This window comes from Mirounga angustirostris, unplaced genomic scaffold (assembly GCF_029215605.1).
Source record: "Mirounga angustirostris isolate CCGP_5_RB_7025 unplaced genomic scaffold, mMirAng1.0.hap1 SCAF_5, whole genome shotgun sequence".
Classification (NCBI taxonomy): domain Eukaryota; kingdom Metazoa; phylum Chordata; class Mammalia; order Carnivora; family Phocidae; genus Mirounga; species Mirounga angustirostris.
The window spans coordinates 41,931,636-41,954,476 of NW_026991713.1; the positions used below are offsets into that span (position 1 = coordinate 41,931,636).

General features: G+C 43.3%; 1 pseudogene; it reads left to right on the top strand.

The window, feature by feature from the left end:
• The first annotated feature begins 765 nt into the window (after positions 1 to 765).
• On the top strand, positions 766 to 22,159 carry LOC123838271 (26S proteasome regulatory subunit 4-like; annotated as a pseudogene).
• The last annotated feature ends 682 nt before the right edge of the window (positions 22,160 to 22,841 follow it).

Sequence of the window (22,841 nt, forward strand, 5' to 3'; positions counted from 1 at the left end):
AGCGTCTGCCTTCAGCTCAGGTCATGATCTCAGGGTCCTGGGATCGAGCCCCGCATCGGGCTCCCTGCTCAGCGGGAAGCCTGCTTCTCCCTCTCCCACTCCCCCTGCTTGTGTTCCCTCTCTCGCTGTCTCTCTCTCTGTCAAATAAATAAATAAAATCTTTAGGAAAAAAAAAAGAAGTAGAAGGTTATTGCAACTAAAAAAATAACATCAAGTAATTCTGGTCTTTTTTAAAAATAGAATTTAAGCCAAATTTATATTTATATTAGGGTGGAAAGAATCATGTGAACATAATATTACAACTGTCCAGAATTACCAGCAGAGGAAAAGCTGAGGCATGAGCTCACTGGCCATATGAAGCTATCGAACAAGGCGTTCTTACTTGCTTTGCTTCTTTTTCAAAGACCTTGTTGGAAACTCTCACCATCCAGAAAGGCAAGTAAATATCACCGTGTGAGAGTTCTAGAGCCCCAGCCTTGATTGCCTACAGAGTGAGTCTGGTTATCAAAGATGGCGCAGGTGGGCCCAGAGGACTTTGGAGATTTAGACAATGATGTGGGTGGAATGCGGCTGTGGGCAGGTCTCCTTGGTCTGAGGGTTGTTTGGCATCTGCCTTTAATTTGAAGAGATTGTTGGCACCTGAGGACAGAGCTGTCCAGTTTGTTACCTGATAGGTCACAATTGACTGCTCTGAGGTAGGGTAGATGTGGGCTACTTCCCTGCCCGGGCATTCACCTGAAGCATCTGATGTTTTGTTAGACTCCGGAAATGAAGACTTGAGAAAATCGTCCATGTGGTTACGTTGCCTACTCTCAAACCCTGCCAGAGTCATTTATAATGGAGTGAGCAAACACAAACTGCCGTCCTGTAAGACCAGACATCCTGATGAATGAGTATTCGACTGTTGTGCAGAAAGAAACAGGAAATGACTCTTGAGGAGTCTCAACGTTTTAATTATGTCATTGTCCTCCGCTGGCTCTCTCCCGATGCTGATAGTTCACACAGGTCAGTTATTTTGCAATTATTTTGAACTCTGCTGGAGCAAACTCTACCAAGTAGTGCAGCTAACGCCGTCAGGGCTGACTCATCACCTCAAAAGTGCAGAGCGGCTTTGTGACTCATCACAGTCAAAGAAGCCAAACTTGTAATAATTTTAGGCATATTCCCTTTCTGGTTTTTTGCTGTTGAAGAAATGCCCATTTCTACAAAACTTGGCTGCAGTTTGTAAACACACACTTTAACGATCCTTCTAAGTAACTCCCAGTACATGTACGTGCGTGTGTGTGTGTGTGTGTTCACTTTTCCTGCTAGTAACTTTCATGGCTAATGAAGGCGGGTTGGTCAGTTTTTTGTTGCAGAACGTGACATCTGAAGGGTTTGAAACAACACTGGGCAGAGCTGGCTCCCTCAGAACGTTACGCATCCTGCTTTGAGGGTCAGCCCCACCTTGCCTAAACTCCTGTGGTCTGTGGTGGTGCCAGGGCCCTTTGCAATTTCCTGTTGTTTTGTTTCAACACCACCAAAGGAGGGAATGGCTAGATCTCAGTGGGAGAATAATTCAATAACTTTATCCTTAGTCCCTGACAACAAAGGAGACTCTTTTTTTTTAAGATTTTATTTATTTATTTGAGAGAGAATGAGAGACAGAGAGCATGAGAGGGAGGAGGGTCAGAGGGAGAAGCAGACTCCCCGCTGAGCAGGGAGCCTGATGCGGGGCTCGATCCCAGAACCCTGGGATCATGACCTGAGCCGAAGGCCGTAGCTTAATCAACTGAGCCACCCAGGCACCCAACAAAGGAGACTCTTAAGGTAGATAAAAACACAACACTCCTATGAGTTGTGTTTGCAGGTGTGAGAGTGAATCTGATCCTTCCACAATGCACAGGCTCACTATTCAATAATTGTAATTATTGCCAGAAGTTCTAATTAAGTCCTGATGCCTATAAAAAGTGCCAGGTAGCTACTGGAAGACCTGAGCTGCATGACTTTCCCAACAGCTAGTGAACTCTTCTTTGTATTTGCCTTCTATAAAATGGTAGTCAATAATACCTCTTTTCTTCTTGCATAAATCGTGAGTTAGAGACCAAAGCTGAAAACAGAATTTTAGGAGTTTAGACAAAGTCTCCTTCATCCTTCCCCTTTTCGTGGAGGAAGAAAATGAAGCAGGCAGGGGAGTGGGCGGGGAGAGGGCAATGACCTGCTCATGGTCACACAGCCAGTTAAAGTCGATGACCAGATTAGAACCTGAATCCAGCTTTCCTGATTCTTTTTTTTTTTCTTTTAAAGATTTTATTTATTTATTTGACAGAGACAGACAGTGAGAGAGGGAACACAAGCAGGCGGAGTGGGAGAGGGAGAAGCAGGCTCCCCGCTGAGCAGAGAGCCTGACGCAGGGCTCGATCCCAGGACCCTGGGATCATGACCTGAGCTGAAGGCAGACGCTTAACGACTGAGCCACCCAGGCACCCCCAGCTTTCCTGATTCTTAATTAATGCTTTTCCCACTGTACCACCATTTTGTGAGGTATGGAAGATAATTTACCTCAAGATGTGGTTGTTCTTGTGGATAACCACTTGAAGAATTCAGACATCACAGCTTTCCCCCCCATAAGTATACATTCTCATTTAAATTATATAAACCATCTTAAGGAGTTTATAGATATTGAAAATAAACCATTTATTTTAATTAAATTCCAATTCCACAAGTTTAAAAAATGAGTTGTGTCTTAGACCTTTCAAATATAATCTGTGTGTGGGGGTTAACAGAAACGTTAAGAAGAGGAAAATTCACAAAAGAAAGCAGATACATATTTTGCAAAGGACATATTTTATAATATGGTGGTTGGGATATATACATATATATTTAATTTATTGAAAATCATTTATTTAGAAATTGGGTTAAAAAGATTTGGGAATTTGTTTTATCATATGACTTCCAAAATATTCACAGAATGTTTCCAGTGTTATTAGTCACCCTTGAGGTCTTGAAATTATCTCCGAAGTTGAGAATTTTGAAGTGATTTGAATGTTTATACAGTTACCTGAGGAGGAAGCTGACTGGCTTTTCTAGCCTCTCTGTGTAGGTGTCAGGAGAAATACTCCCTGAAAAAAGTTTGTGGAAGGAGGTGGATCCATGGGCATCCATGAAATCCTAGTAGGTGGGATGGTGAAACTTGTTGCTGCCCTTCTAGGAAACTAGGTGCATGTAACCCACATGGCCGCAGAGTCAATCATAGATAACAGTTTATGACCTACCTAGGACATTAAATGCCCAAACTGGACAACTTGGAGATTTCATGAGAGGAGAGGGGAGAAAGAAGAAGAGGGATCTTGAACGAGTACATGTGCTCCAGCATCCAGTGAACAGGTTTTTGATTCAAAATTATGTATGCGCCCTGGGTGACGCCATTATTTCCTCTTACATAAAATGACCTTTTCCGGGGCTTCATTCATAGCACTTGGCTCCCTCCCGGAGTCACAGTGCTTGTCACAAGGCAACGGGCTGCCTGCTTGTCCTTCTGCAGTGATGACTGGACGGGCTTGATAGCAAGGACGCTGACAGCCTCTCTCTGATGGCAGATTGTCAGCATTCTTGACCCGGGCACTTCAAGAGCCTGGGAAAACACTTTGATTTCAATGTGGCTTTAAAAAACAAGATCCAGTTGAACCGAGCGACTGTGTAACATAGGTCCACAGAGCAGTTTTTGTAGGATTAGCTGGCCCTCAGGGCCCCTAAACAAATTCATGACGGTGTTGGTGTCATAATCAGGGGATCCTCTTATTTGTATGCATTTAACCTGACATAGAAAATCAATATTCTTACTTCAAAGTTATTGCACTGGGATTAACATGCGGAGCAGGGACAAGAGACAAAGAATGTGTGGGAATTAGAAATATGGAAAGAGTTGGGTGTGAAACAGAAGGGTATGTGAGTTGTTAAGGGTGGATGCAGGCAGGCCCGGGGAGTGAAGAGCTCTTGCAAGACAAGGGAGGGCCAACGAACATATTTTTTGAAAGACTTCCTCAATTCATGCTTTCCTCAAGTACCAAAGAATATTTCCCTTTTTCTCAGGATGTAAAGTTCCTATGGACCTTTAAGGGTTTGATTTGTTTCTTTTTTTTTTTTTTTAAAGATTTTATTTATTTATTTGACAGAGAGAGACACAGCGAGAGAGGGAACACAAGCAGGGGGAGTGGGAGAGGGAGAAGCAGGCTCCCCACAGAGCAGGGAGTCCGATGCGGGGCTCGATCCCAGGACCCTGGGATCATGACCTGAGCCGAAGGCAGCCGCTTAACCGACTGAGCCACCCAGGCGCCCGGGTTTGATTTGTTTCTAACAAGGGATTATGAACATAATTTTTTTAACACTTTTTTTAAAAAGTCTTATTTATTTAGTTTTGAGAGAGAGAGAGAGAAAGGGAGCCCAAGCAGGGGGAGTGCTAGAGGGAGAAGCAGGCTTCCCGTGGAGCAGGGAGCCCAATGCGCAGCTCGGCTGGATCCCAGGACCCTGGGATCATGACGTGAGCCGAAGGCAGACGCTTAACCGACTGAGCCACTCAAGCTCCCTGAACATCATTTTTTAAAAAAATAGAGATTAATTTGGAGGAAAAGAGAAATGAAGAATTAAGATTTCTTCTCTCTTTTGAAACCTCTCCTCTAAATGAGAAGAAAAGGGAAGTAAATGCAGAATAAAGGGGAACTTCTGTGAGTTTTCTATAGGCTCAAATCTTTTAAGAAACAGTTTCTGTAATTAGGCTTGAGTTTGAAAAGCTGACATTAGACTAGACTGCAGGAAGGGGTGAAGGCAGTCCCGTCTCTCCCAATGATACCAGCTGTTGATTCAGACAAGGTACAGAAAGTGCTTCACCCAGTGCCAAGTTCATAGTAAGTGCTCAACAAGGAAGAGCAACAATAGTAACAATGAGACTGTTGGATGTGGGCAGATCTTTTTGGGGTCTGGCGGGCAGACTTGCCATGATTTTTTGCACTTTTTTTTTTTTTTTTGTAAATAAAGATAATGTTAACAGCACACCTTAACAAAACTGGTTGCTAATTCACATATAAATAAGACACTTGTTTTAAAACAAGAATTAGGGAATACAGGCACCTATATAAAAATTGGTACTGTTTCTCCAGTGTTGTTAGCAGTGATTGATAAGCCTGATTCTACTCAGCCAATTTAGCTAAAAAATAAGCTTAAACTTATTTTTTCTGTAAGTAGGAGATGCCTTTAAGAAAATTTATGTGCAGGGCGTAGGGGCAGGCCTACAGGCGATACAAACAGCTATACTATAAGGTTTGCTCTCAAGAAATTGGCATCTGAAACCCTTTGGAAGATAAGACATAATACTATTGGTGGTCTAGTACTAATCATAGTTAAAAGAGTATTAGTAATAGTAGCAACAGCAACTAACATTTATTGGGTAATTACTAAGTGCCAGGCCCTACACTACATGTTTTATAGGAATTATCTTATTTGCTTAGTATAGAGAGATCTTTGATGTAGGTACTTCAATCGGCATTAGATTTGATGGTATTTAACAAGTAGCTCCAAATAAGCATATTAAGATAGAGATTTTCTTCTCCTTTATATAAAAGACATCTGGAGGTGGGCCGTTTAGGGCTGGTACAGTGACTTCTTGGTCATCATGGAACCACCTCCTTTTATCTTTCTTTTCCACCGCCCAGTTGGTACCGGGCTTATATCCTCACGATCCAAGATGTTTGCTGAAGTTCCAGACACATTATCTGAGTCGTGGACAAGAAGAAAGAGAAATTGGGAGCAGATCAAAAGGAACATTTTCCAGATAAGTATTTCTTTTTTAGAGAAATTTTGGTATCCCCATAGGATGACTTTCACTTACATCTTATTTTCCATCCAAAGTTGCAAGGAAGGCCAGAAATGTATCCCTTCAGCAAGGCATGTTGCCATCCCCACTAAAATCAGGGTTCTGTCAGCAAAGAAGGGGGCAAGAATGATTTTGGGGAAGAGAACTAGCAATCTCAACCATGGTTCTTATCACCCTCCAGTTCGTAGCTGAGAAATTGAGGATTGGGAATTGAAGACACTTGCCAGCAAACAGTGGGACCAGGATTGTCATTCAAGCATCTAACTCTATTGCCTTTGTGTTTAACCCCTATGCAAGCCATGCCCATATATTAGGGTGAAAATACAAGGCAGACCTCTCACAAGCATGGGGGGATGCTTAAAAACATCAACGTACAGTCTTTTACGTATTGTCACAATTCTTCCTAAGGTCTTACATGTTCCTTTCAAATATGATAGTGTTGTAATGATGTTCAATTGGTTCTTTTTTTTTTTTTTAAGATTTTTATTTATTTATTTGTCAGAAAGAGAGAGACAGAGACAGAGACAGAGCACAAGCAGGGGGAGCAGAGGAAGAGGGAGATGCAGACTCCCGCTGAGCAGGGAGCCCGATGCGGGACTTGATTCCAGGACCCTGGGATCATGACCTGAGCCGAAGGCAGATGCTTAACCGACTGAGCCATCCAGGTGTCCCTAAATTGGTTCTTTTTTACATTTGAACAATTTAACTAGAAAGATTTTTAAAACAGAAAGATGAGGTCACTTTCATGCCTTTGTGGCAGAGTCCTATTGACATAGGAGAGATATAAGACAGATCTAAGGTTTCAGAGGAATCCGGGGCACTGAAGGTGGCTCTCCATCAGTGCTGCTTGGGTATTTTACGGCAGCCAGCCCTTTTAGAGATCTCATGTCCACCCACATTTGAAGGTTCCATGACAAGATCCTAATCAGGGAAACAGGAAAAGAAATGAATGATTTTCATTCATGCTCGACAAGAGGTGCACACTTAGTGTTTATTATATGTTGAGAGCTTATTCTTTAGGGAGTTCCTTCAAGGGTCAGTACAGTAGTGCAAAGACTCTTGGAGTCTAGACTTGGCTTTGCTGCTAATGAGCTGTATGATCCTAAGCAAATGACTTTGCCTAAAGATATGTCTTCGATTGCTCCCTTTCAATGATAATATTTTACAATTATTAGTTATTTGTAAACTCAACTGCCTTTCTTTGAAAAGAGTAGAAGCTTTAAATTTGGAGGACCTGGGTTCTACTCCTAGCTCTGCCTCTCCTAAGCTGTGTGACTTTGCACGAGTCACCTCACATACTTGAATTTCAGTTTCCTTACCTGTAAAATGGGAATAATGAAACTTGTCCCATAGAGCTATTGTGAAGATTAAAATAAATAGTATTTGTGAAAGTGCTTTGCATAGTAGTACATGATCAGTAAATGCAATCAATATATGTTATTAACCCAACGTAACAGTTCTTTTTTAGTACTTAATGCATTATATCTATTTTATACCCAATTAAGAGAGAGAGAGAGATATTGATATTTTATGTCATCTCTATCTGCATTGGGAGAGACAGTAAAGGAAGGGATTTCTAGCTTATACCCATAGGTCAATATATGGTCTCTTCTGTTCATCTAGTTAGGTTTAGATACAACACCAAAGACCTTTCCCCTGCTGGGAAGCCTGTGTCTATTCAGGCAAAACATCTAGGAAGAGCTTGTCTCTGGTGTATGCTAAAGAGCATCCCCATCTCATGACCTCTTTATTTCCATCCACTGGAGCCACAGACATTGAAATCTCTATCAGCTTACAAGACCATCTGTCTTTATTCTGTACTTTCCCCTCATCCTTTCTTTAGGAAAAAGAAGGATCTACAACAAGACATGCTTACTTGGTAGGGTTTTGTTTTGTTGTTGTTTCAACAGTCCAATATGCCTTCAACTCAACCTCCTTCAACTCCTATCCAATGAAAACCCAGCTGTACGATGAGAACTGCTGATCAGAATGATGAAAGACATTAGTGACCCAAGTGCCCGATTATTCCCTAGACCTGGAATAAATGCTAGCATGATCTAGAATTATTTTCTACATGCTGGCCTGAAATGAAAATGGGTACTTCTCAAAGACTTGATTTAGGCAGAAAATGTATTGAGCTGACTCCTCTATTACCTGAACACTCTAGTGAGCAGTGTTTACCTTCAATAATGTAACCAGAGACAATAATGATTGAGGAAACACTAAAGATGTAATTATAGTAGTTACTATTTTGTTCCAGCATTTGCTTTATGACATGTCCTTTATCTTAACAGTGCTACTAGGTAGGTAGTGTTATCTCCCTTCTTCTGATAAGAAAATAGAAGCTTACAGAAGTTAAATAAGTTCCCAAGATCAGAAGGCAATGACACAGATCTGGGACACTCCAGAGACTCTGTTCCTTCCACAACAGGAGGCTGACTTCCAGCCCTTCAGACTTAGCGGGAATGGTGGAGCCCAAGCACAGATGGGCTCATCTTTTCCTGGGGAGAGAGGGCCTTGGCAGAGGGCAGCTGTGAGGCCAGGATGACTTTCCAGAGAAGAGTGTGGTGCCAGAGGCCATCATGCAGCCTGCAGATTCTCTTCCCAGACCACCCTGCTAAGCAGTCTGTGAGCTTTGAAGTTATCATTTTAGTTACGGAATGATGCGGTTATGGATCAAGGGGAAAAAACATAACGACTAGTTTCATTTAGCATTTATTTAAAAAAAAAAAAACACACATGCCTTTATAGGGAATGGAATGGAAGTCTTGTCTCCCAACTGCAACAACAGGATGACTTCCTGGGGAATTAATGGGAACATCTTGTCATCCCAGAGACCCGCCCACCTTGCCAAGACTGAACCCTTGGCCTTATCCAAGGAAGACACATAAATCACAGTGAATGGGAAGAAAGGCTGGGTGGCAGACTGTGGGGTGTGGGCACTTGCACAGAACATAAGTGCAAAGGAGCTAAAATCTAGACAGGGGGTGGGGGCTCAAGACCTGGCCCACTCACCATGCTGCCTTCACCTTGTTCTCACCAACCCTTGATTTTATTTGATTTTTTGGTAATTTATCAAATTTGGCTCCTTGTGTCTCATTTGCCTTTAGAGTCTCTGCAGAGCCCCAGAGCAGAGCTGCCTCCCTCAATCTGCAGAACAAAGGCTCAGGAGAAGCTGTGGAATCCAGGTTTGCTCTTTGGGTGTGAGAGGCACCTCCTCTCATAAGGGGGAACCCTCTATCTCCCACTGGGAGGAAGTGTGAATGTGTAGAAGACATTTTCCTAGGATGACTAGTTTCCTAAGGAATGTGGAAGTTACAGAGAGGGCAGACATGTAAACAGTAAGACAGACTTCGCTAGGAAGCAGAAAGGGGAAAGGTTTTGAGTGCAGATGCAAATTCTAGCCCTTACAAAGAGAAAATTAAGGGTGAGTAGCCTGGAAGCATAAGGAGGCTCTCACATTTTTATCTGATTCCATCCGTGATTCCTTCTTCAGCAGGTGATGATGTTGCCCAGCAGTGAGCTTTTTCCAAGAGTTGCGTTTCTGTACTCCCCACTCCACCCCCACCTTGGTCTGCCTGCAGCCTTATCCCTCCAAGACCTCTGCACTTGACATCTGGGCAGTCTGCCTACTCTGTGGATGGGGACCTTCCCTTTTGACTCCTGCTCACAGTCTGTGCCTCCCCCCGCCCACTCCTTTCCACATGATCTGCTGTCACTGCACGTCTGACCTTTTAACATGAGGGTGCTCACAGTACTTTCTAGAAGGAGGCTTCTCTCATGGAGTGCATGGCCCTGAGAGGGTTAGGATCCCAGGGAAGGAGCAGCTCCAGTTTCCCTGGTGGTGAGCACGTGCAGTCAAAGTATATGATAGCACATCACCAACTAAGGCAAGAAGCTGGAGATGGAAATGGGGTTCAGTGGAGGATCAGGATCACAGATGGCAGAGAAAAGAATGAAGCCTTGTGGGAACCCACAGGTGGGAGTAAGCACGCATGGCACAAAGGAAAAAGAGCTGAGCCAGTCTCCATTAGTATTATGGTCTTCTTAAGAAATCCTAATGTCCCCAGACCCCCGATCATGGAGATACATGCGTGGGCAATGCTGACAGTGTATTTGGTTGGACCCCAACCCGCTCACTTTTGCCTCCTCCTCTTTTCCCCTAGAAGGTCGGGACAAGATGACTCTGCTGGATGCTTGGTGCTGACCGTTCAGTCAAAGCTATTATCAGCATGACTGCTGCCATGTCCTCTGTCACGGCTGTCTTGGGTTTGTCCCTCCAGTGACCACAGGGCCTTTTGAGATCTTGGAGTTGAGTCTGGCTCTTTCAGTTTATACCATCACCACTGAGGAACTTTGAGAGGCCTCCCAGGCCTGGGCCATATGTCATTTGTGACCCCAGCGTGTGTGATACTGAAAAGTGTCCATCAGCAGAGGTTCCCCACACAGGACCTGCCCTTAGCTGCCTTCCTCCTGGGTGGTCCCCAATCATCAGTTTATCTTTCTTACCTCCCCACTGCTGTCCCAGGAAATCAAGGCAGCATTTGCTCAGGGGTGTTAATCCCAGTCTACCAGGTGTCTACTGTCAAGACCAAAGTCCCTTTGCTGTTTTTTTCTGGGAGCCTTAGGACTTCCTCACACAGATAGAGGACTCCTGGTAGCCTATCCCGTTTCACAGTTTCCAAAATAAGCATGTAAATTAGTACCCTACAGTGACATATAATTTAAAAAGTAGCAAAATCATTCTTTATGGATAGACTTGTAGAGACCAGGCCAGACTTGTGTTTTTAGGCAAAAACAGAGACTATTTCAATGAGGTCTTATTAGGCCCTGAGCTATTTTTGAGGTTGAGTGCTGGGAATCCTTTTAGTAATACAAGGCAGAATCCCTTTGGGCATATTGGACCACCCCCAGAGATACAAAGTGGATTGCAGAGGCATTCCAAAGAGAGGCTGGGAAAAACCTGACAGGAAGTATTCCCAGAACACTCTACTCCCCAAGTCCCTTTTGGCTAATGACTAGGGCATAACTGTAAACACAGCAGAAGGGTTCAAAGAAGAGCGATTTGTATATGCAAACGTCAGCTACTCAGCAAACAGAAAAAATGCCCTCCTGGCTTTTGCCAAACTCATAGCACCCCGTATATCAGGGCATTCTGACTTTAATCAAGGAAACATGCATGTCTATTACCCACGGCCATGTCTAAGCCCCACATACAGCCCTCCAAACATGCCGCCCCCCCCACCCCCCAGCGGGCTCCATCTTTCAGCCAGATTTTCCTGGCATTGGGAAGAAGAGTGATGGCTGAGACATGAGAAAAGGGGAAAAGGAGGCCAAGATGGTCAGGTTACTGGATCTCATTTGATGTCCACACAGGGTGGGTTTCTGGTGGTCATGGTCTTGACATTCATGACCTTGCTGATCACCCAGTTAATACTGCTCAGCAGCACCTGGCCTCACAGAACAAGACATATGTGCGCTTTGGAATTAGATAAGCCAAGAGCCAAACTCAGCTCTATCACTCAGTAGACTTGATAGCTTACCGGACCTGTTTTCTCATCTGTACAATAGGACCGATAATTCCTGATCCAAGAATAGGCCTCATTTTGACATTATAAATAAATATATTTTAGGGCTTGACATACAGGAGATAAATACTGCTATTGTTATTACCCTTCGAGTACTTCCACAAGTATTATAAAGTAGTGACTGGTCAGTGAGTGCTTACCATATGCTGGGGATTGGATTAAATATTGTAAATACACCCATTTTGTGATCACCCTTCTATTATAAAACTTGTTTTTTTTCAAACCATGATTTTTTTTTTAAAGATTTTATTTATTTATTTGAGAGAGAGAGAGTGAGAGAGCACAAGAGGGGGGAGCGGGAGAAGCAGACTCCCCGCTGAGCAGGGAGCCCGATGCGGGACTCGATCCCGGGACTCCAGGATCATGACCTGAGCCGAAGGCAGTCGCTTAACCAACTGAGCCACCCAGGCGCCCCTCAAACCATGATTCTTAATACAGTGGAGTATTGCTATATGTCAGTCTAGCTAAATAAGAATCTCAGCCAGAAAAGGGAGGTTTGAATAGACTGACATTTCTGTTTGCATTTGTTTATTTGAAATTCACTCATATTTCACAAGTGATCTCTATTTGCACCTAGAAACGATATCGTATTTCAGCAAGCGTTAATCCTGACTGTTTCTAAACTTCTACATGATGTTAAGAATTGGGACAGTTGGCTCTATGGGCTAGATTAAAAACCTAGAGGTAAAAGGATAAACAAACAAACAAAAACCACCCCCACCCCCCCAAAAAACCCTCTACTTTTAGGTAAACAATTAATTGAAACCTAAGTATTGGGTATCAACTGTTTCAATTATTCTACTATCTGACATAATCTTCCTCGACTCTGCTTCTATATAGATACAACTCTTTTATGCCACCTTACACTTCTCCAAAATTTCTGGGCTCTTTAATAAGGGGACAGGAAACATTTGCTATTCTGGACCCTGTCTGTAAAGAGTCTAAAATCATTAGCTTGTGATCCATCATGTGCCAACACATTTTGTTTGTTAGGAGTCGATAGCTTTGATGATTCTCACGCCAAGTGCCCCGCTCTAATTGAGAAGTGCAAGGGCGCCCAGTGAAATAAAAATCTCCAAGTGGGGTATGGGTAACCAGCATGGGGGGCTGTGTCTGTGGTAGAGCTAACTCACAGCTCCATCCCTGCTTTCCTGCAGGTGTCTGGGAAACACTGTTTGCCCCGTGCCTCCCCTGTGATAGAAAGATTTGATTTTAAGTCATTCAATCTCTCTAGCAGGTTGAGGTGATCTCCTTTTCCTGGGATACACATTGAGGGTTCAATACATTTTCCTCGGACATACAGTTATTAGATGAGGGCTTACAATGGGGTGGGAAAAATGAAGGAAGCAGACATGGATCCATTCGCGGTGACAGACTATGGTAAGATGCTTCCTGTGTCATACCTCTTTTGATTCCCACAATAAACTGTACATTAGTTATTGTTATCTGAACTTTACTGATGAGGAAACAGAGAGGTCAAGAAACTTCCCAAAACACTTGGCAGCACCATCAGGATTCAAACCAGCGTCTTTCCAATATTCACTCTGGTATTCCAGACGAGTGGCACATTCAGAATAACTTGGGATATGGGTAGTAAGAACATTGACTTTGTTGTTAGAGTTCATGGATTCCAGTCCCAGGTCCTCCATTGTGTGATCCTGGGCAATTTCATGCCTCTATAACTCAGTTTCTCATCTAGAAAAAAGGGAAAATAAGAATAATAATAGTAGTAGCAGTAATACTTACCTCAAAGATTCGCTGGGAGGATTAAATGCACATAAACCTTAGCACCCAGGGAAACCTTAAAACGTACCACCTGTTACTCGTGCTCTTTTTATTGATGAAGGACATCACTAGGTTTATTGAGAAGGATACCACAACAGTGCTTTTTCACAGCATCTTGTTAGAGACTTCATTACCAGAGGTAGGCTAAGAGAGATGGTAACAGTATTTAATTTAGGATGACAGAAGTAAGGGTTCACAAGACTTTCAGTACTCACTGGAGGGAATTTAAGTGCAGTGAAAACACAAAATCTGTGCCTGGGAGTCTTGAGCAGCAGTTGGGTTGGACTGATGTGAGGCCCAGGGGGATGGAGGAAGGAGCCCTGCTCTGCTTCCAGCAGCAAAGGGAGCTCTGGGGGGATTCCTATTCTGGCTGCCTCTGAAGGACTTATTGACAAGGAGTAGTGGCTTTTGTCACCACTTACCCCAAGCTGTGGTCCCTTATAGCTATTTCCTTTTTTTTTTTTTTACTCTTTAAAAAAAAAAGATTTTATTTATTTGTCAGAGACAGAGATAGAGACAGAGAGAGCACAAGCAGGGGGAGTGGCAGGCAGAGGGAGAGGGAGAAGCAGGCTCCCCTCTGAGCAAGGAGCCTGATGCGGGACTTGATCGCAAGACCCGGGGATCATGACCCAAGCCGAAAGGCAGACGCTCAACCAACTGAGCCACCCAGGCGTCCACCTTGTAGCTATTTCTGAGCCAATCCTTGGGGAATGGTGTGAATGGTGGTGGCGATGGGGTGTGTGTGTGCATGTGGTGTTTGTGTATATTTAAACACACATGTTTGTGTATGTGTGCATGTATGTTTGAGAATACTCGAGAAACAAGAAACCACCGTTACGTGATTCTAGTCTATCATCTCTCTCCCTATTCATTCAATACATATTAAAAAATATTGAATAATTCAATATTTCATTATTTCATTTACTCACCAAATATTTATTGACTATTTCTTACTTGCCAGGAACTTTGATAAAGTCTGTGTTAGAAACTTGAGTAAGACACAATTCTCTGCTCCAAATGAGCTGATAGATAGATAGACAAATGTACGTATGTATGTATATATGTATGTGTGTGTGTGTGTGTGCGTGTGAGTATGTATGTTACTGGAGGAGTCTGCAGAGGTTCTTCAGATAATTAGTTCTCTACCTGTCAGGAAAGAATGTGAAATTCAGTTAATAGCAAACCATGGATTTTGCCCCCAAATTAGACATAGACAAACACTTTATAAAATACAAATGCTGTTGGAGTAATGGGTTGAAATGCATTCAGGTTACTGTGTATGTAATCAGTGTGCCTGAAAATGACTGAGTTGAATCTGTCTGATTTAAGTATAGGATAAGGGGTGTGGATATGGGTGGACAGTGATAGCTGTTGAAGAAGCCAGAGTGGAAGACAAACCTCCTACTTGGCCTTGTATGATGTCAGTTCACCCTTGGGAGGGCAGCACCTGGGGGACACTTTCCTCCTGCCTGTCTCTATAAATATCCTTTTGTGTTGGTGGCACCACTTTCCTTCAAATAAAAAAACATGCTATTTGGGGCGCCCAGGTGGCTCAGTCGTTAAGCGTCTGCCTTCAGCTCAGGTCATGGTCCCAGGGTCCTGGGATCGAGCCCCACATCGGGCTCCCTGCTCGGCGGGGAGCCTGCTTCTCCCTCTCCCACTCCCCCTGCTTGTGTTCCCTCTCTCCCTGTGTCTCTCTCTATCAAATAAATAAATAAAATCTTTAAAAGCAAAACAAAACAAAACCCAAGCAATTTGCTATAAGGCAGTTTTTAAGGATTTGTTAATCAACCCATCACTCTATTAATCTGTTGCCCAAGGAGCGCTCCTGTCTCAGTTACAACCATTCCCTGAGGAGAAAGCGACTAAGAAGCCTTGGAACCTCTTAGACGGTGTAACATGTGTGGGATTTGCCCAGGTTGGTGAAATTCAAGCTGAATTTACTTAGTACTGAAAAGCAGTACTAAGTCTAATGAAAGATGAAGAGGTAGATTAACCTACCAAATAATTAGCTCTGACAATAAGGTGTAAATATAGTCTTCCCTCCAGCCTCTTGGGTTCTCAGGAAGACTCCAAGCTGACTTCCGGACTCTCTGGGGGAGAGGGTGAACGGACAGGCTCCGGAAGGCCTTCGGTGCCAAGCATAGCAGCCCCACCCTCCTGGCGGTCTGTCCTCAGACATACTCTGGTTGTCTCAGTCTCGGTTTCTCATCTGCAAAATGAGGATGCTAAGACCCATCTCATAGAGTTCGATGTTGAAAGAGCCAAGTGAGATCTTACCCACAGTTATGTGATCTTGGGCAAGTTATTTAAATACTTTATGTCCCAGTTTATCCATCTGTGAACTGTGGATAATGTGGATAATAGAAGTATCCACCTAGGGCGCCTGGGTGGCTCAGTTGGTTAAGCGACTGCCTTCAGCTCAGGTCATGATCCTGGAGTCCCGGGATCGAGTCCCGTGTCGGGCTCCTTGCTCGGCGGGGGGTCTGCTTCTCCCTCTGACCCTCTTCCCTCTCGTGCTCTCTGTCTCTCATTCTCTTTCTCAAATTAAAAAAAAAAAAAAAAAAGAAGTATCCACCTAACGGAGTGAATTAATGGAGAGAATTAAAATTAGTTAATATACACAGTATACATAAAGTGCTCAGAGCAGTTACTGGCACATAATCAGCATGATGATGATGATGATGATCATCATCATCATGTAAAGCATTTGATGGTCCTCAATAAGTGGTAGTTCTTATTTTATTATTTTTTTCTCTAATCCCAGGCATGTCATTTTGTTAGAGCCCTGCTTTTATCATGCAGCTTTCTAACTAGATTACCTAGGATTATTATTTTAAACTGTGGTAACAGAAAGACCTGAAAGTATCAGCACAATGAATATTTTTTCCTGTAATGGTCCAGGATGCATCAAGATTGGAGGTAGGGCTCTGCTTCCCAAAGCCACTAGGGGATCCATGTTCCTCCCTACCAGTCTCTCCATACGTTTGCTTCAGATTCAGATTCAACTAATGCTGGTGGGCCTATTAGATGACAGACACTTACAATCACATTTACAACAACCCTGTGAGGTGAGCATTATTACGTCAATTTTATGGATGAGCAGTCTGAACTCAGAGAGCTGAAATCATTTGCTTACAGTCAGAATCTGCCCACTACTCTTCCTTTCTTCCAATCCCATAGCATTTAGAGTCTCTACCAAATCAGTTAGTATTCAATCCTCCCTTTTATAAGAATGCTTCTTGCTTCCCCAATAAAAGTGGAGCTAAAGCTTCTAGGTCAAGCATGGGGACTCTCTTTGTTTTTCAGATCCCTGGAATGTTCTTACACAGGCTGGTTAACGTCAGGATTACTTGAACCTGAATGTAACAAAAGTCTCACTGATGAATTTACTAATGGATCTTTATAACTTAGGTGTTAGCCTTCATTCAGGCCAAACCCAAGACCGTTCAGACTCAAAGTTACGTACAAACTTCTTTCTTTTTCTTCCTCTTAGTGCGTGTTGAAAGAAACGCTGTCTCCTGAGGACATATACATATGCTTTGCCCCAAGTTTCTCACCCCCACTCCCCCAGGCACCCCATTACTTGAAAAATGAACCTTGAAAAAATGAACCTTAAGCAGAAATTTGAAAAAATGAACCTTAAGCAGAAATTCACAGCTGTGATTTTCCGTGTCCAACTTCCCGTGTTTGACATGAGGGGGAAAGACTGGAAATGCTAGCTCCCTGACCACTGAAAGGTACTCGCAGTCTTTCCTTTGTGATCCCTTTGGGTGCTGGAAGGTCCTCAGAGCCAGCAGCTCGGGAAAGAAAACCAATGGGGCCTCAGATGATGATGATCCTAAGGGCCTGGTCAAGAGCGAGGAAATGGTAGTGGGGAGCTTTCTTGCTTTGTTGTGCTTCCCCCCTCTTCAGAGACTTTTAGTACAGTTGTCTAAAGCTGGTTACGATAAAACAAACATTACGAATGTCAGGGAGATTGTATTGCACTGGGGTTCTCTGGCTCCCTCTGTCTCACAGCTGCAAGTGCTGCCTCTTCCGTGTTATTAATTTAGAGGTAATCAGGTTTACATTTGCAGCTGTGCAGCATATGTTTTCCTCACACAGTCATGGCCATGGGCACCAGGACGATTAAGACTGGAAAAAATGCTAGCGTTTTTTTCCCCTCCTCTGAGGAATTAATGATGTTTTTCCTTTTAATGCTTGGTTTTGTGTGATTTTATCAATAGAGTATGGCAAACGTGTTTTGAGCACCTCCCATGTGTCCGAGCTATAGGTTTTTTAATAAATGTGATCACTTTGAAATATACCATCTTGGTTTTTTAAAAAATGGTTCTAATTTTATTAGCGGAGAGAGAGCCGAGGGCCTGAACTGCTAAATGGTAGGAGGCAGGATGTGAAGTTAGGCACAGCAGAACACCTGTAACGCTGCGGTTGGACTGTCACGTCAGGAAAAAGCTGATTAGGTATTTCCAGTTGGAATTTGCTATTTCCTTTTCCAATTTCAGTGGAACTCTAAATCGTCCTTAGGTTGCTTTGATAGAAAAGTCCATACTGCTGTAATCTGGTTTCTGACTCAAACACAAAAACCGTCTTTACTTTTTTGGATAATCTTGTACAATTTAGCAGACTACGGATTCCTTTGAAAGAGATTTTAACTGAATTATGGTGTGCAGAGGAGAGAGAAGCCAGGAACAAGTCTTGCATCAGAGAGATCCTGAACCGCAGGATGTGCTTTTGGTGTCTAAGCTCCCCTGTTTCTTTCTCCATTCAGTGCAATCATTCTCTTGCATTAAATAAGACTATCAATACAAATAAAATTCACTTGAAGAGTTGCCTAGCTAAATTAACCCCTGTATGAAATGGTGCGTATTCAGCAAAGATGCAATTTCATTTGACTTTGTTTTTTGTTTTTTTGTTTTTTTTAATTAGCTTTTCACTAGCTTTCTGAACATCAGGGAGCAGGCCTTCATGCTAAAAGATGATCTAGCTCGGGGGTGGGCAGACTACAGCCCTTGAGCAACTCCTGCCACCACCTGCCGATTTGTGTACTTGTCTCCAGCTGCTTCTGCATACCGATGGCGGGGACAAATAGTGGTAGACTTGGAGAGGCTACAGATGAGGCTAGCTTTGTGGGCGTATGACTTGTGCGGTGACCCAGAGCCCCAGGCTTAGCGCGGTGACCCGGAGCCCCAGGCTTAGCAGGGTCTTGTGCTTAGCAGGGTCCATACCCCACAAAGTATGTAGCTGGAGCAGATGACAGAGACTATATGGCCTGAAAAGCCTAAAATATTCATTGTCTGGCCTTTTACAGAAAAGTCTGCTGATCCTTCATTTAGCTAATCTTCTGTTTTTATAGTTGTAATTATTTAAATCATTTAATGTGTATAAGAATGAACTGGAGAACATGTTTAAAATGTAATTACTCAGAGATTCTGGTTCGACCAAGGTCTCTTGTGTGGCCCAGGTATCTACATTTTAAAAAAGCCCAGCAGCCCTCAGCTGACAGCCAGCAATGAAACAGGGACCTCAGCCCTACTACCGTAAGGAACTGAATTCTGCCAACAATCTGAATGAGTGTGGAAGTGGATTCTCCCTTAGAGCATCCAGATAAGATCTCAGCCTGGCCAACGTCTTGATTTTAAGCCTTGTGAGACCCTAAGCAGTGAACCCAGCTACACCTGCCCAGACTTCTGACATTCAGAACCATGAGCTAATAAATGAGTTTTGTTTTTTTAAGCAAAAAATAAAATAAAATTAAGAAGCCCAGTGATGGTTCTCAGGTGGCTGCTTCTTGGGCCACCCCTGGAGAAATCCTGGGGGCCTTTCTCACCTTTGTTTGGGCTATCTCATTAGATATAGGCTCACCGATTCACTTGCCACTAGCCCGCCCTTCTCCAACCCATATTTTATACTGCGGTCAGGGTAATCGCCCCCAAACCCTGCTTTTGACCTCTTACTGCTTTGCTAAAGATCTTTTCATAGTTATCCAATCTCTGCAGAACAGAGCCCCAACTCATGTGTTTGGCATTAAAAAAAATCCTTCCACTCTGGCTTCCACAAAATCCATTTCCAAATGTCTCCCCGCCCTGAGCCCGGTACAGAGGCAGCAAGTGATAGTGTACCCTCCTATGAGTCTCAGAATCCTCACCCTGAAAACTGAGACAATAATGAATATGATGCACTAAGAAGAAACACAGCAGCCTTTCTCCTGTATGCTTGCCCCAAATGTATGAGCTCATTCTAATCATGAGAAAACAGCAGACAAACCCAAATCGAGGGATATTCTACATAATGACTGACAAGTACTCTTCAAAAGTGTCAAGGTCATGGAAGACAGGGAAGATGGAGAAACAGTCACAGGAGACCAAGGAGACATGACAGTGAAATGCAATGTGGGATCCTGGATTGATCCGGAACCAGAAAAAGGACATTAATAGAGAAAGTGGTGACATTTGATGAAGGCGTATTTTCCAGTTAATAATACTGCACCTGTTAATTTCCTGTGTTTTGATAATCGTACCTCAGTTACATAAGGTTTGTTAAGGGAAGCAGGGTGAGGGATATAAGAAAATTCTCTAGACTATTTTTGTGACTTTCATGTAAGCCTAAAATTAGTTCAAGATAACAAGTTAAAGAGGTGGAAATAATAAGATACGCATTACGGGGTTGTAAGAAGTGAGAAAATAACAGCTAACTTCTGAGGACGTTTAATAGGTGCCAGACACGGAGAACTTCACATGCACGTAAGTCATCCCAAGAACCATGTGTAGTAGGTAATACTTTTCTCAGGTGCAGCACCTGCACTTAGTAAGGTCTCCCTGAGTCCCAGGAAACTTTCTTCTATTCACTGCTTCCCAAACGTGTCCACTTTTAGAGTCTCTGTAAAGCCTGTTGGGGCTCCTCTTGGCACTTTGGACTTCTAGAACTCCTATTGTCTGTAAAATTCATTTAGCACGAACTTTGTGCAACTTGGTATTGTTAATTTTCTATGTCTTGTCATTCCAGCGAGAAATGATCCTCTTGAAAGCAGAAGATTTGGATAACTCACAGTGCCTCACACCAAGAATCTTGGATAGCACACACTGCTTGCACCAATAATCTTGGCTATCCTGGGATGCCTTTCGTCAGGAATTTCCCAAGTACCTCATCATCCTCAGATTTCCAGGGCCCCCAGGTTCATCTTGCTTGGGCTTGGGGCAGGATCCCCAGCCTTACTGGAATCGGAGACATTTGTTTCTAGCACAGTGAGGGAGTATTAGCAGTTGGCTTCTTGGATGGTTTCCTGGAAAAGCACACATTGCAATCTGACTTCTAGAGTGACATTCAGCCATTACACTTTCTAAAAATTGTTTAAAAACACATAACAGGTGGTTCAGATTTCTTTTTTTCATCCTTGTCATCCTTCCTGCCACCTCCAGGGCTATGACCACAGCTCTGACTCTGACCCATCTTGCTTTAGCCACTCGAACCACCACTGCCGGGAGACATATGAACCTCCTGTACCGACTAGAGTTGGGGAGAAAGAAGAAGAAAACAAATGGACCAGATGCTGCCAGCAAGCTGCCCCTGGCAACACCTCACACTCAGTGCCAGTTAAAATTATTGAAGTTAGAACTAAAGACTGCCTTCTCATGGGGGAAGAATTCATTAGAAATCAGGAACAAATGAAGCCTTTAGAAGAAAAGCAAGAGGAGGAGAGATCTAAGGTGGATGATCTGAGGGTGACCCCAATGTCAGTAGGAACCTTGGAAGACATCACTGATGACAATCATGCCATGGTGTCTACATCTGTGGGCTCAGAACACCATGTCAGCATTCTTTCCTTTGTGGACAAGGATCTGCTGGAACCAGGCTCCTCCATCCTGCTCAGCCACAAAGTGCATGCCGTCGTAGGCGTGCTCACGGATGACATGGATCCCTTGGTTCTAGTGATGAAGGTAGAAAAGGTGCCCCAGGAAACCTATGCTATCGGGGGGTTGGACAACCAAATCCAGGAAATTAAGGAATCGGTGGAGCTTCCTCTCACTCATCCTGAATATTATGAAGAGATGGGTATAAAGCTCCCAAAGGGGGTCATTCTCTATGGTCCACCTGACACAGGTAAAACCTTATTAGCCAGAGCAGTAGCAAACCAAACCTCAGCCACTTAAGAGTGGTTGGCTCTGAAATTATTAAGAAGTACCTACATGATGGGCCCAAACTCATTTGGGAATTGTTTCGAGTTGGGGAAGAACACGCACCATCCATCGTGTTTATTGATGAAATTGATGCCATTAGAACAAAAAGATATGACTCAAATTCTGATGGTGAGAGAGAAATTCAATGAACAATGTTGGAACTGTTGAACCAGTTGGATGGATTTGATTCAAGGGGTGACATGAAAGTTATCATGGCCACAAACGGAATAGAAACTTGGGATCCAGCACTTATCAGACCAGGCCCCACTGACAGGAAGATTGAGCTCCCCCTGCCCGACGAAAAGACTAAGAAGTGCATCTTTCAAATCCACACAAGCAGGTTGACGTTGGCCAATGATGTGACCCTGGACGACTTGATCATGGCTACAGATGACCTCTCTGGTGCTGACATCAAGGTGATCTGTACAGAAGCTCGTCTGATGGCCTTGAGAGAACATAGAATGAAAGTAACAAATGAAGACTTCAAGAAATCTAAAGAAAATGTTCTTTATAAAAAGAAGGCACCCCTGAGGACTGTATCTCTAGTGGGCCATAGCTGCCTTCAAGGAAATAATCAGGGGTGTCCCGACCCCATGAAGGGATGAGGTTGGGGAAGTTGCCCAGAGGAACCCACGTTCCAGTTATCTTTCTAAGCAAAACCTCCTGTAGCTTTTTGAGCGTGATGTGTAGGACTCCCCCAGGCTGCCTTCATCTGTTGGTCACATGCGGTGCTCTCTCCCCGATAAAGCATGCTCCTTCTCAAAAAACACGTAACATAAAATTTACCAGCTTAACCATTTTTATGTGTACAATTATGTAGTGTTAAGTACATATTGTTGTGAAGTAGATCACGCTCATACATTTTTTTAACCTCTAAAAATACTTCAGTTATCCAGAATAGATGACAAACTCTCACTACTTAACAATGAAAAAAAACAATAAAGTCATTCAATAAAAAAATGGGCTAAAGACAAACTGACATTTCACCAATGAAGATATACATATGACAGATAAGCACATGAAAAGATATTCAGCATCATTAATAATCAGGGAAATGAAAATTAAAACCTCACTGAGATATCAAAGTTGAAGATACCAAGTGGGTGGCTTAGCGTCTGCCTTTAGCTTGGGTCATGATCCCAGGGTCCTGGGATCGAGGCCCACGTTGAGCTCCCTGCTCAGTGGGGAGCCTGCTTCTCCCTCTCCCTCTGCCATTTCCCCCCACACGCCCTGTGCTCTCTCTCTCTCAAATAAATAAATAAAATCTTTGTAGAGTTAAAAGAACATCATCCATTGCTGGCAAGAATGCAAAAAATGACAACCATTTTGGAAAACTGGTCAGCACTTTCTTATAAATTAAGCTTATATTTACCATATAACCCAGCATTCCTACTCTTAGGTATTTACATGAGTGATGACATATGTCCACCCAAAAACCTG